The 9,769-nt window shown below is 45.4% G+C and overlaps 1 long non-coding RNA gene across 1 annotated transcript in view; it reads left to right on the top strand.

The window, feature by feature from the left end:
* The first annotated feature begins 2,756 nt into the window (after positions 1-2,756).
* LOC147107890 (uncharacterized) overlaps positions 2,757-9,769 on the top strand; it is a 420,818-nt gene continuing 413,805 nt past the window's right edge. The window contains exons 1-2 of the long non-coding RNA XR_015080907.1: positions 2,757-2,850; positions 9,428-9,530. This is a non-coding gene — a long non-coding RNA (uncharacterized LOC147107890). The remainder of the gene's footprint in view (positions 2,851-9,427; positions 9,531-9,769) is intronic.

The raw sequence follows: 9,769 nt of genomic DNA, 5'->3' as shown, positions 1-9,769 counted from the left end.
GTCGATAGATTTCTGACTAGCAAGGGCATCAAGGGATATGGCGATAGGGCCAGTGAATGGAGTTGAGGCAGAAGACCAGCCATGATCTTATTGAATGGCGGAGCAGGCTCGAGGGGCCGAATGGCCGACTCCTGCTCCTATTTCTTATGTTCTTACTACTGAAGCCACACAGTCTACCAGCACAGGGCACTGGGTAAGGTGCCCACGGTTTGTATAGTCAGCAAGTGTCTTGTCTGCGCAAATGCTCATTGCGCCATATATTACACTTAAACAATAGAGTTTGGATGGTGATCGTGTGCACTTTCGAGCAGGGCTCACAGGAACCCTAGGTAACTTCCATCTCTCCCCGCATCACCCTCCCACCAATACCGCTACAGTGCCTCTGGTAGAAAGAATGATTAGAAAGAACTTGCATTTATATGACGCCTTTCACAGCTTCAGGACATCCCAAAGTGCCTTACAGCCAATGAAGTACTTTTTGCAATGTAGTCATTTTGTAATGCAGCAGTCAATTTGCACACAGCAAGCTCCCAGAGACCACAATGAATTTGTGCTCAAACCTCTGGCGTGGGATTTGAACCCACTACCCTTTCTGGGCTACAGAGGTGAGAGTTGTGATGAAATATATGTCTTCATCAGCCCCTGTGTTTTACCTGCATTGTATTGTGTGTACCGCCCCCTTTTCCCCTATTGTGTGTATTGGCTCCGCCCCTGTCTTTTGTCATATAAAGGTCTCAAGAGCTGTATGAGTCATTCTGCCAGACGAATCCGACGTGGAATGGCGTGCAATGTTCTTAGCGATTAAAAGCCTTCAGTTGAATCCTTTAACTTCTTGTCCTTGAGTTATTGATGGCACATCAAGAGTGTTATCCACTGAGCCACAGCTGACACTGCGAGCAGCTAGTTCAGGACAATAGGTAAAGAGAAGAATTCACTCCTGCCCGGGACTGTACAGCTTGCCTGTGTCTCAGTGTCAGCTCTGTACAGGGACAGGAATTTACACTTAGATTTTCACAAAAGGTGCTCCACCAGAAGTAGCCATGGTGTGGAGATGCCGGAGTTGGACTGGGGTGGACAAATGTAAGAAGTCACACAACACCAGGTTATAGTCCAACAGCTTTATTTGAAATCACAAGCTTTCGGAGCGCTGCTCCTTCGTCACCTGACGAAGGAGCAGCGCTCCGAAAGCTTGTGATTTCAAATAAAGCTGTTGGACTATAACCTGGTGTTGTGTGACTTCTTACATTTGTCCACCAGAAGTAGAAAAGGTGTCAACTTTTAGTTGATGTGTGCGACACGTGTAAGGGCACAAGCCAAGAGCAGCAGAGGGGGAATAAAGGGATCGCAGAAACGTACAGCACGGCAGGAGGCCATTCAGCCCGTCGTGCCTGTGCCGGCTCTTTGAAAGAGCAGTCGCGCTCAGTCCCCCATCCCCTGCTTTCAGCATACTCCTTATTCCGTACAGTACACTGAGCCTAACAAAGGTTTGTTTGTGAAGGCAAGAATGGGAGGATTTCTCAAGAGGGGTGTGTTGGGTCGTTGTGCAGTCAGATGTGTCGGTTAGAGTGTTTGGCAGGCGACACGCCTGCTCATTTAATTTCAGCTACTCAGACACGTCAGAACATGAGCATTGCCCCAAGATCTGCTGAATTAAAAAGGAAAAAAGAAAGTCTTGCATTTCTACAGCACCTTTCACGACCAGCAGATGTCCCAAAGCGCTTTACAGCCAATGGAGTACTTTTTGAAGTGGAGTCACTGTTGTAATGTAGGAAACACGGCAGCCAATTTGCGCACAGCAAGCTCCCACAAACAGCAATGTGATAATGACCAGATCATCCGGTTTTTAATGATGTTGGTTGAGGGATAATTATTGGCCAGGACACCGGGGAGAACTCACCTGCTCTTCTTCGAAATTTACATCCACCTGAGAGAGCAGACGGGGCCTCGGTTTAACGTCTCATCAGAAAGACAGCACCTCTGACAGTGCAGCACTCCCTCAGCACCGCACTAGAGTCTCTGGAGTGGGGAAACCCATAACCTTCTGACTCAGGCGAGAGTGCTACCCACTGAGCCACGACTGAGGGTTACTATAGTTGGCCTCAGCACCCTCAGCTAGGAAGCGGGGGGGGGGGGGGCGGTGGTGGTGACAATTGGCTCAGGTTCCTGCCAGACCTCAGTTTAAAAAAAAAGATGTGGACATTGGGTGAGGACGATTCTGCCCATGCTCAAACCGCCCGCCACATGTAGAGTGGCCAATTGAGTGAGGTACTGCTGGTGCCCACGGAATCGTACCCCAGCAAGAGTCAGCAAGGCAGCGGAGAAAACTGAAGAAGAATAAAAACAGGTGACATTTCGCTGTTTTTTCTGGGTTAAACGAGGAGCACCCATCTTCACCTTCGTGTGGCCTTCACGCCTGCTCCTTCATCTCCACTTGGACCATCTTCCACTTGAGGTCGTCACTGACTCAATTAGGCAAATGAAGAGTGAGCGCAAAGGAGGGAACAAGCAAAGCCTGTAGCCAGTCGGAAGATTTAAATGAGAAAAAAAATCATTCCTTTATCTCATCCGCAGAGTCCTCAGTGACAGAATTCCGTGTGGATCTTGTCTGTCAGCTCCTAGATCTGCGCTCAAAAGCGACTCAAGTTGACTGTGTGTTAGAAATCCAGGGATTATTCCCACCACCCCTCTCCCCTCCCCCGCGCCCCCCCCCCCCTTACTCCAGCACGGACAAAATTAGGTCAGTGCCAAGCAGAGGCCTCCGTACAAGACGAGGTCTGAATAAGGGAGCCTGTTCTGCTAATAGCTCCTGCCAGAGCCACGGCAGAAGCTTTCAATGCCTTGAATCTTGAGGTAGGTGAAGTTGTCCTTAAGTTGATTCAGCTGCAGCCTGCAATTAACGGCACATAATTTCCGCGGCTGTGCATTCACCATGAGCTGACGCGCATCTCTCTTTCTGAAGCTTTTTTTTTTACTTTGGCCGACTGCAGTTGTTGAATCTGCCTGCAGCCACACTGCTGCGTTATCGGTAAGTGTTTTAAAATGATTTTTTAAAAATCCAGGATCCAGAATGGATACCAGCACAATCTTGGTGTTATCCAGAGTAATGGGGCAATATCAACGTTCCCTGTAAACTGCATGGCTGCACGCAGCGCTCTCTGGGTCCTGCGCAGCGCTCACCAGGTCCCGCGCAGTGCTCTCTGGGTCCCGCGCAGCACTCTCCGGGTGCCGCGCAGCCAATGAACCGGCACTTAAATTGAAGTAAAAATGCGCATGCACAGAATTTTGAATGCGCCACACATCCCGTTAAAGGGGCCGCGCGGCACCCCCCCCCACCAAAAAAAAATTACAGCGAACCTTGGGTAATATACTCCTTATTCTGTACTGTGTGTTATCAGGAGTTAAGGGGTAATAAATGGAAATGAGTAAGATGAGAGGAATAGAAATGGAGGACAAGAGAGAAAGGGGGAACTGAAGGAGGAGAGGGTTAGAGAATGGATGTTTTATACTTATAAGTTTATAAGTTATTCCACAAGATAATACAGCAAAAGCTATCACTATTAATTACACAAATAATTAGCACGCTTAGTTTACAAGTTCTCAGAGAATTCACCGAGTCACAGGTTTTGAGCTTGAAGGGTTAAAGGTTGATCCAGCCTTGTCGTAATCTGAAGTTTCTATTCTAACCCCCACCCCCCTCTTTTTATACCTTTCTTTCACCCTAGTTACGCGAGGGCCCGTATCTTTCCAAGTATTAGCTCATCCAATTAGCTGGATTTCAGTTTTAACAAGAATAATTCCCCCCATAATTTTCCAGATCTATGGCAGGTGCCTTTTCAGGTCTAGAGCTAACAGAGACAGGTTCTGAGGCCTCACCTTAAAACACTGTCTGACTGGAATCCCTGTTACTAACTGAACACTGCCAACAACAACTCACTTAAAAGCAAAAGTTAATATAAAGAATTTAACCTTTTCCTTACAGTCCCTCGCTCCCCCCCGACAGTCTGTATATATATACATATATATATATATATAAATAAGGCCATCACTAAACATTATTTCATCTGCATCATGTATCTATGTTGATCTGTTCTGTCACGTAAATGTCTACCCATTTGCTTTACATAACGTATCATCAAAAATATTATCGTGACATCGAAGATAGCAGCAGGAGTAGGCCATTCGGCCCCTTGAGCCTGCTCCGCCATTCAATGCGATCATGGCTGATCATCCAAATTCAGTACCCTGTCCCTGCTTTCTCCCCATATCCCTTGATCCCTTTAGCCTTAAGAAATATATCCAACTCCTTCTTGAATATATTTAATGAATTGGCCTCAACTGCCTTTTGTGGTAGAGAATTCCACAGGTTCACCACTCTCTGGGTGAAGAAATTCCTCCTCATTTCTGTCCTAAATGGCTTACCCCTTATCCTTAGACTGTGACCCCTGGTTCTGGACTCCCCGACCATCGGGAACATCCTTCCTGCATCTAGTCTGTCCAGTCCTGTCAGAATTTTATAAGTTTCAATGAGATCCCCTCTCATTCTTCTAAACTCCAGCGAGTATAAGCCCAAGGTTAGTATGCAGGTGCAGCAAGTGATTAAGAAGGCCAATGGAATGTTGGCTTTCATTGCTAGGGGGATAGAATATAAAAATAGGGAGGTATTGCTTCAGTTGTACAAGGTATTGGTGAGACCGCACCTGGGATACTGCATACAGTTTTGGTGTCCATACTTAAGAAAGGACATACTTACTCTCGAGTCAGTACAAAGAAGGTTCACTCGGTTAATCCCGGGGATGAGGGGATGGACATATGAGGAGAGGTTGAGTAGATTGGGACTCTACTCATTGGAGTTCAGAAGAATGAGAGGCGATCTTATTGAAACATATAAGATTGTGAAGGGGTTGGATCGGGTGGATGCGGGGAAGATGTTCCTGATGATGGGTGAAACTAGAACTAGGGGGCATAGTCTTAGAATAAGGGGCTGCTCTTTCAAAACTGAGACGAGGAGGAACTACTTCACTCAGAGGGTGGTAGGTCCATGGAATATGCTGCCCCAAAAAGCTGTAGAAGCTACATCATTACATAAATTTAAAACAGAAATAGAGTTTCCTAGAAGTAAAGGGAATTAAGGGTTACGGGGAGCGGGCAGGAATTTGGACATGAGTCTAGGTTCGGATCGGTCATGGCCCTGTGGGTAGCGGAGCGGGCCCAGGGGCCGTGTAGCCTGATCCTGCTCCTATTTCATGCGTCTAATTCTGTTAGATTCAGGAGATGGTTTTGTGATAGTGGATTGGCGGTTAGGATCAGATCAGCCATGATCTTATTGAATGGCGGAGCAGGCTCGAGGGGCCGATTGGCCAACTCCTGCTCCTATTTCTTATGTTCTTATGTTCAATCGACCCAATCTCTCCTCATACGTCATTCCTGCCATCCCAGGTATCAGCCTGGTGAATCTTCGCTGAACTCCCTCCATGGCAAGAACATGCTTCCTCAGATAAGGCGACCAAAACTGCACACAATACTCAAGATGTGGTCTCACCAAGGCCCTGTACAACTGCAGCAAGACATCCTTGTTCCTGTACTCAAACCCTCTCGCTACGAAGGCCAACATACCATTTGCCTTCTTAACCGCCTGCTGCACCTGCATGCTTACCTTCAGCGACTGTTGCACAAGGACACCCAGGTCTCGTTGCACTTCCCCTTCTCCCAATCTATTGCCATTCAGATAATAATCTGCCTTCCTGTTTTTGACACCAAAGTGGATAACCTCGCATTTATCCACGTTATATTGCATCTGTCATGCTTCTGCCCAATCACCCAACCTGTCCAAATCATACTGGAGTTTCTCGGCATCCTCCTCACAGCACACACGCCCACCCAGCTTTGTGTCGTCTGCAAATTTGGAGATATTACATCTAGTTCCCTTGTCTAGATCATTAATATATATTGTGAATAGCTGGGGTCCAAGGACCGATCCCTGCGGTACCCCACTAGTCACTGCCTGCCACTCGGAAAAAGACCCGTTTATTCTAACTCTTTGCTTTCTGTCTGCCAACCAGTTCTCTATCCAAGTCAATACCTTGCCCCCAATCCCACGTGCCTTAACTTTGCACGCTAATCTCTTATGCGGGACCTTATCGGAAGCCTTTTGAAAGTCCAAATACGCCACATCCAGTGGTTCTCCCTTATCTATTTTACTAGTCACATCCTCAAAAAATTCCAGTAGATTAGTCAAACACGATTTACCTTTTGTAAATCCATGTTGACTTTGTCCGATCCTGTCACTGTTTTCCAAGTGCTCTGCTATTACATCTTTTATAATGGACTCTAGCATTTTGCCCACTACCAATGTCAGGCTTACCGGTCTGTAATTCCCCGTTTTCTCTCTACCACCTTTTTTGAATAGTGGGGTAACATTAGCTACCCTCCAATCCATGGGTACCGTTCCAGATTCCATCGAATGTTGGAAGATGATCAGCAATGCATCTACTATTTCTAGGGCCACTTCCTTAATTACCTTAGGGTGTAGATTATCAGGCCCTGGGGATTTATCGGCCTTCAATCCCGTCAATTTCCCTAACACCATTTCCCTACAAATACTGATTTCTTTCAGTTCCTCCCTTTCATCAGACGCTATGTTCCCCGACATCTCTGGGAGGTTATTTGTGTCCTCCTTTGTGAAGACAGAACCAAAGTATGTATTTAATTGGTCAGCCATTTCTTTGTTCCCCATTATAAATTCCCCTGCTTCTGACTGCAAGGGACCTACGCTTGACTTCACCAATCTTTTTCTCTTCACATATCTATAGAAGCTTTTACAATCAGTTTTTATGTTCCCTGCAAGCTTACTCTCATATTCTATTTTCCCTTTCTTAATTAATCCTTTTGTCCTCCTTTGTTGAATCACATTGGGTGACAAGCAAAGCGAGAGAAAAAGAAATAAAGGTGAAGAGGAAAAGAGGGAGACAAAGATAAGAAGAGTGAAACACACAAAGCTGCATGGGTGAACCGGGGAGAGGAAAGCAGAAGTGAAGTAGAGAGCAAGGCTCGAGGGGCCGTATGGCCTACTCCTGCTCCTACTTCTTATGTTCTACTACTTCTTATGTAAGAAGGCGAGAGAGAGAAACCCAAGTCACAGAGGAAAGGGAATAAGTGAATGGAGAGAGAGAGAAGCAAGGGAAGAGGAAGGTGTGCCAGCTGAGGGACAAGTGAAGGAGGAGAAAGAAACAGCAGAGGTAAATAGAATGTACAGTAGGAAAGAAATACATGTGAAGCAGAGAAAGTAATAACAGAGGAGACAGAGAAAGGAAACAGGAGAGAGGGAAACAAGGGAGTGAGAGCAGAGGGAAATAGAATCATGGAATCATACAGCACAATAGGAGGTCATTCACCCCATCGTGCCTGAGCCGGCTCTTTGGTAGAGCTCTCCAATTAGTCCCACTCCCCCTGCTCTTTCCCCACAGCCCTGCAAATTTTTCTCCCTTCAAGTATTTATCCAATTCCTCTTTTGAAAGTTACTATTGAATCTGCTTCCACCGCCCTTTCAGGCAGCGCAATCCAGATCACAACAACTCGCTGCGTAAAAAAATGTTTTGTCATGGTTCTTTTGCCAATCACCACCTGTGTCCTTTGGTCACTGACCCTTCTGCCACTGGAAACAGTTTCTCCTTTTTTACTCCATCAAAACACTTCATGATTTTGAATACTTCTATCAAATCTCCTCTTAACCGTCTCTGTTCTAACGAGATTAATCCCAGCTTCTCCAGTCTCTCTGCATAACTTAAGTCCCTCATAATTTGCAATCCTCCAGTGCTCTGGCACTACCCCATAGCCAAGGAGGATTGGAAGATTGTGGCCAAAAGACAATTTTGGGTTCACTTTTATGTTAGCTACTAATCTATTCTCATACTCTCTCTTTGTCCCTCTTATTGCCTTTTTTAGATCTCCTCTGTACTTTCTATATTCAGCCTGGTTCTCTACTGCATTATGAACCTTACAATTTTCATAAGCCTCCTTTTTCTGGTCTCATTTTAACCTCTACATCTTTAGTCATCCTGGGAGCTCTAGCTTTGGATGCCCTTCCTTTTCCCTGGACTAATGCATCTGCAATTTGCTCACATATTTCAATTAATAACCGAGGGTGGAAACCATTAGGTCCTGGAGATTTGTCTGTCTTAAGTCCCATTATTTTCTCCAGATCTTTAATATGACTTGCACTAAATCCACTGTTCCTACCCTTGACTTATATATAGGTTCCCTTGTTCAGCTGGTATTTTGTCCTCTTTCTCCACTGTGAAAACAGATACAAAGTACTCATTTACTAATGAGGAACATTAGTAAATTAGCTCGAGGAACAGCACCTCATCTTTTGATTAGGCACTCTACAGCCCTCTGGACTCAACATAGAGTTCAACAATTTCAGATCATAACTCCGGCCCCTATCACACATATATATTTTCTTTTTTTATCCACACTTTTTGTTCGGCCTTTTTTTCTTCCCTCCCACACGGCAGCTGTCCTTCATTCTGCCAGCGCAATTCACACTTCATCTAGAACCATCCTTTGTTCCTTAACCTGCCCCATTACCATCTCCTCTCACCTTGAATATCTCTTAATGTCTCTCAATGTCTCTCAATCTCTCCTGCTTTCTATCCTATCACTGACCTTCCCTTTTGTTCCTTCATCCCCTCCCCCTTTTCACAGCCCCTAAACTTGCTTTCCATTTCCTGCTTTTTTCCAGTTCTGACGAAGGGTCTTCGACCTGAAACGTTAACTCTGTTTCTCTCTCCACGGATGCCGCCCTGGCCTGCTGAGTTTTTCCAGCGTTTTCTGTTGTTATTTTGGATTTCCAGCATCCGCAGTATTTTGCTATTGTACTCATTTACTAAGTCTGCCATTTCCTTATTATCCATTATAGTCTCACTTGCATCAGTCTTTAAGAACATAAGAACATAAGAAATAGGAGCAGGAGTGGGCCATACGGCCCCTCGAGCCTGCTCCGCCATTCAATAAGATCATGGCTGATCATCGACCTCAACTCCACTTTCCCGCCCGATCTCCATATCCTTTGATTCCCCCAGAGTCCAATAAAGGGCCCACATTCCCCTTCACTACTCTCTTTCTTCATAAATCTATAAAAACTTTTTCTGTTAGCTTTGATATCCCTTGCAAGTTTTTTTCATATTCCATTTTGCACTTCTTATAACTTTCTTTGTATCCCTTTGTCGCTTTTAACAGCTCTCCCAGCCCTCCGGATTTCCACTTTTCCTTGTATTTGTGTAAGCCTTGACTTCTAGCTTGTTACTGTCTCCGACCTCATTTGTTGCTTAACTTGCACAAATTGAGCCTTTTCCTTTTAGGGGTATGTATTTTGCTTTTGTATCGTAACAAATACCTTCTTTGAATACACCCTCCTATTTGCCTGTAGGCTTCCCCATTAACAGTTCAAGAGAAGCCGAAGTGAAGGAGGAGAGAAGGAAGTGGTGGAGAGAGAAAAAGAGAAACAGAAATCATGAAGGGGAGAGAAAGAGGTAAAGGAGGAAAGAGAGAGAAAGAGTGACTTTCAGAAGATGGAGGTACTGAAGCAGCAATGCTAATCAGTAGTGGGCTGCATGGAAATAAGGTTATGTTATAAGGCTGCACGTTCAGTGTTGGAACCTTGTTAGCATCGTGAGGAGGGCTGGCCATGAAGACGCAGACATTTTGCAGTAAAGAAATGTTCCCCTTTTTTTTGAGGTGGTGCTGCGGAGCAGTATGTGAGCCTCATTAG

The sequence above is a fragment of the Somniosus microcephalus genome, chromosome 14, assembly GCF_052327205.1.
Source record: "Somniosus microcephalus isolate GS21.2 chromosome 14, FLI_Smic_1.0, whole genome shotgun sequence".
Lineage (NCBI taxonomy): Eukaryota > Metazoa > Chordata > Chondrichthyes > Squaliformes > Somniosidae > Somniosus > Somniosus microcephalus.
This window is presented reverse-complemented; position numbering and strand designations above follow the sequence as displayed.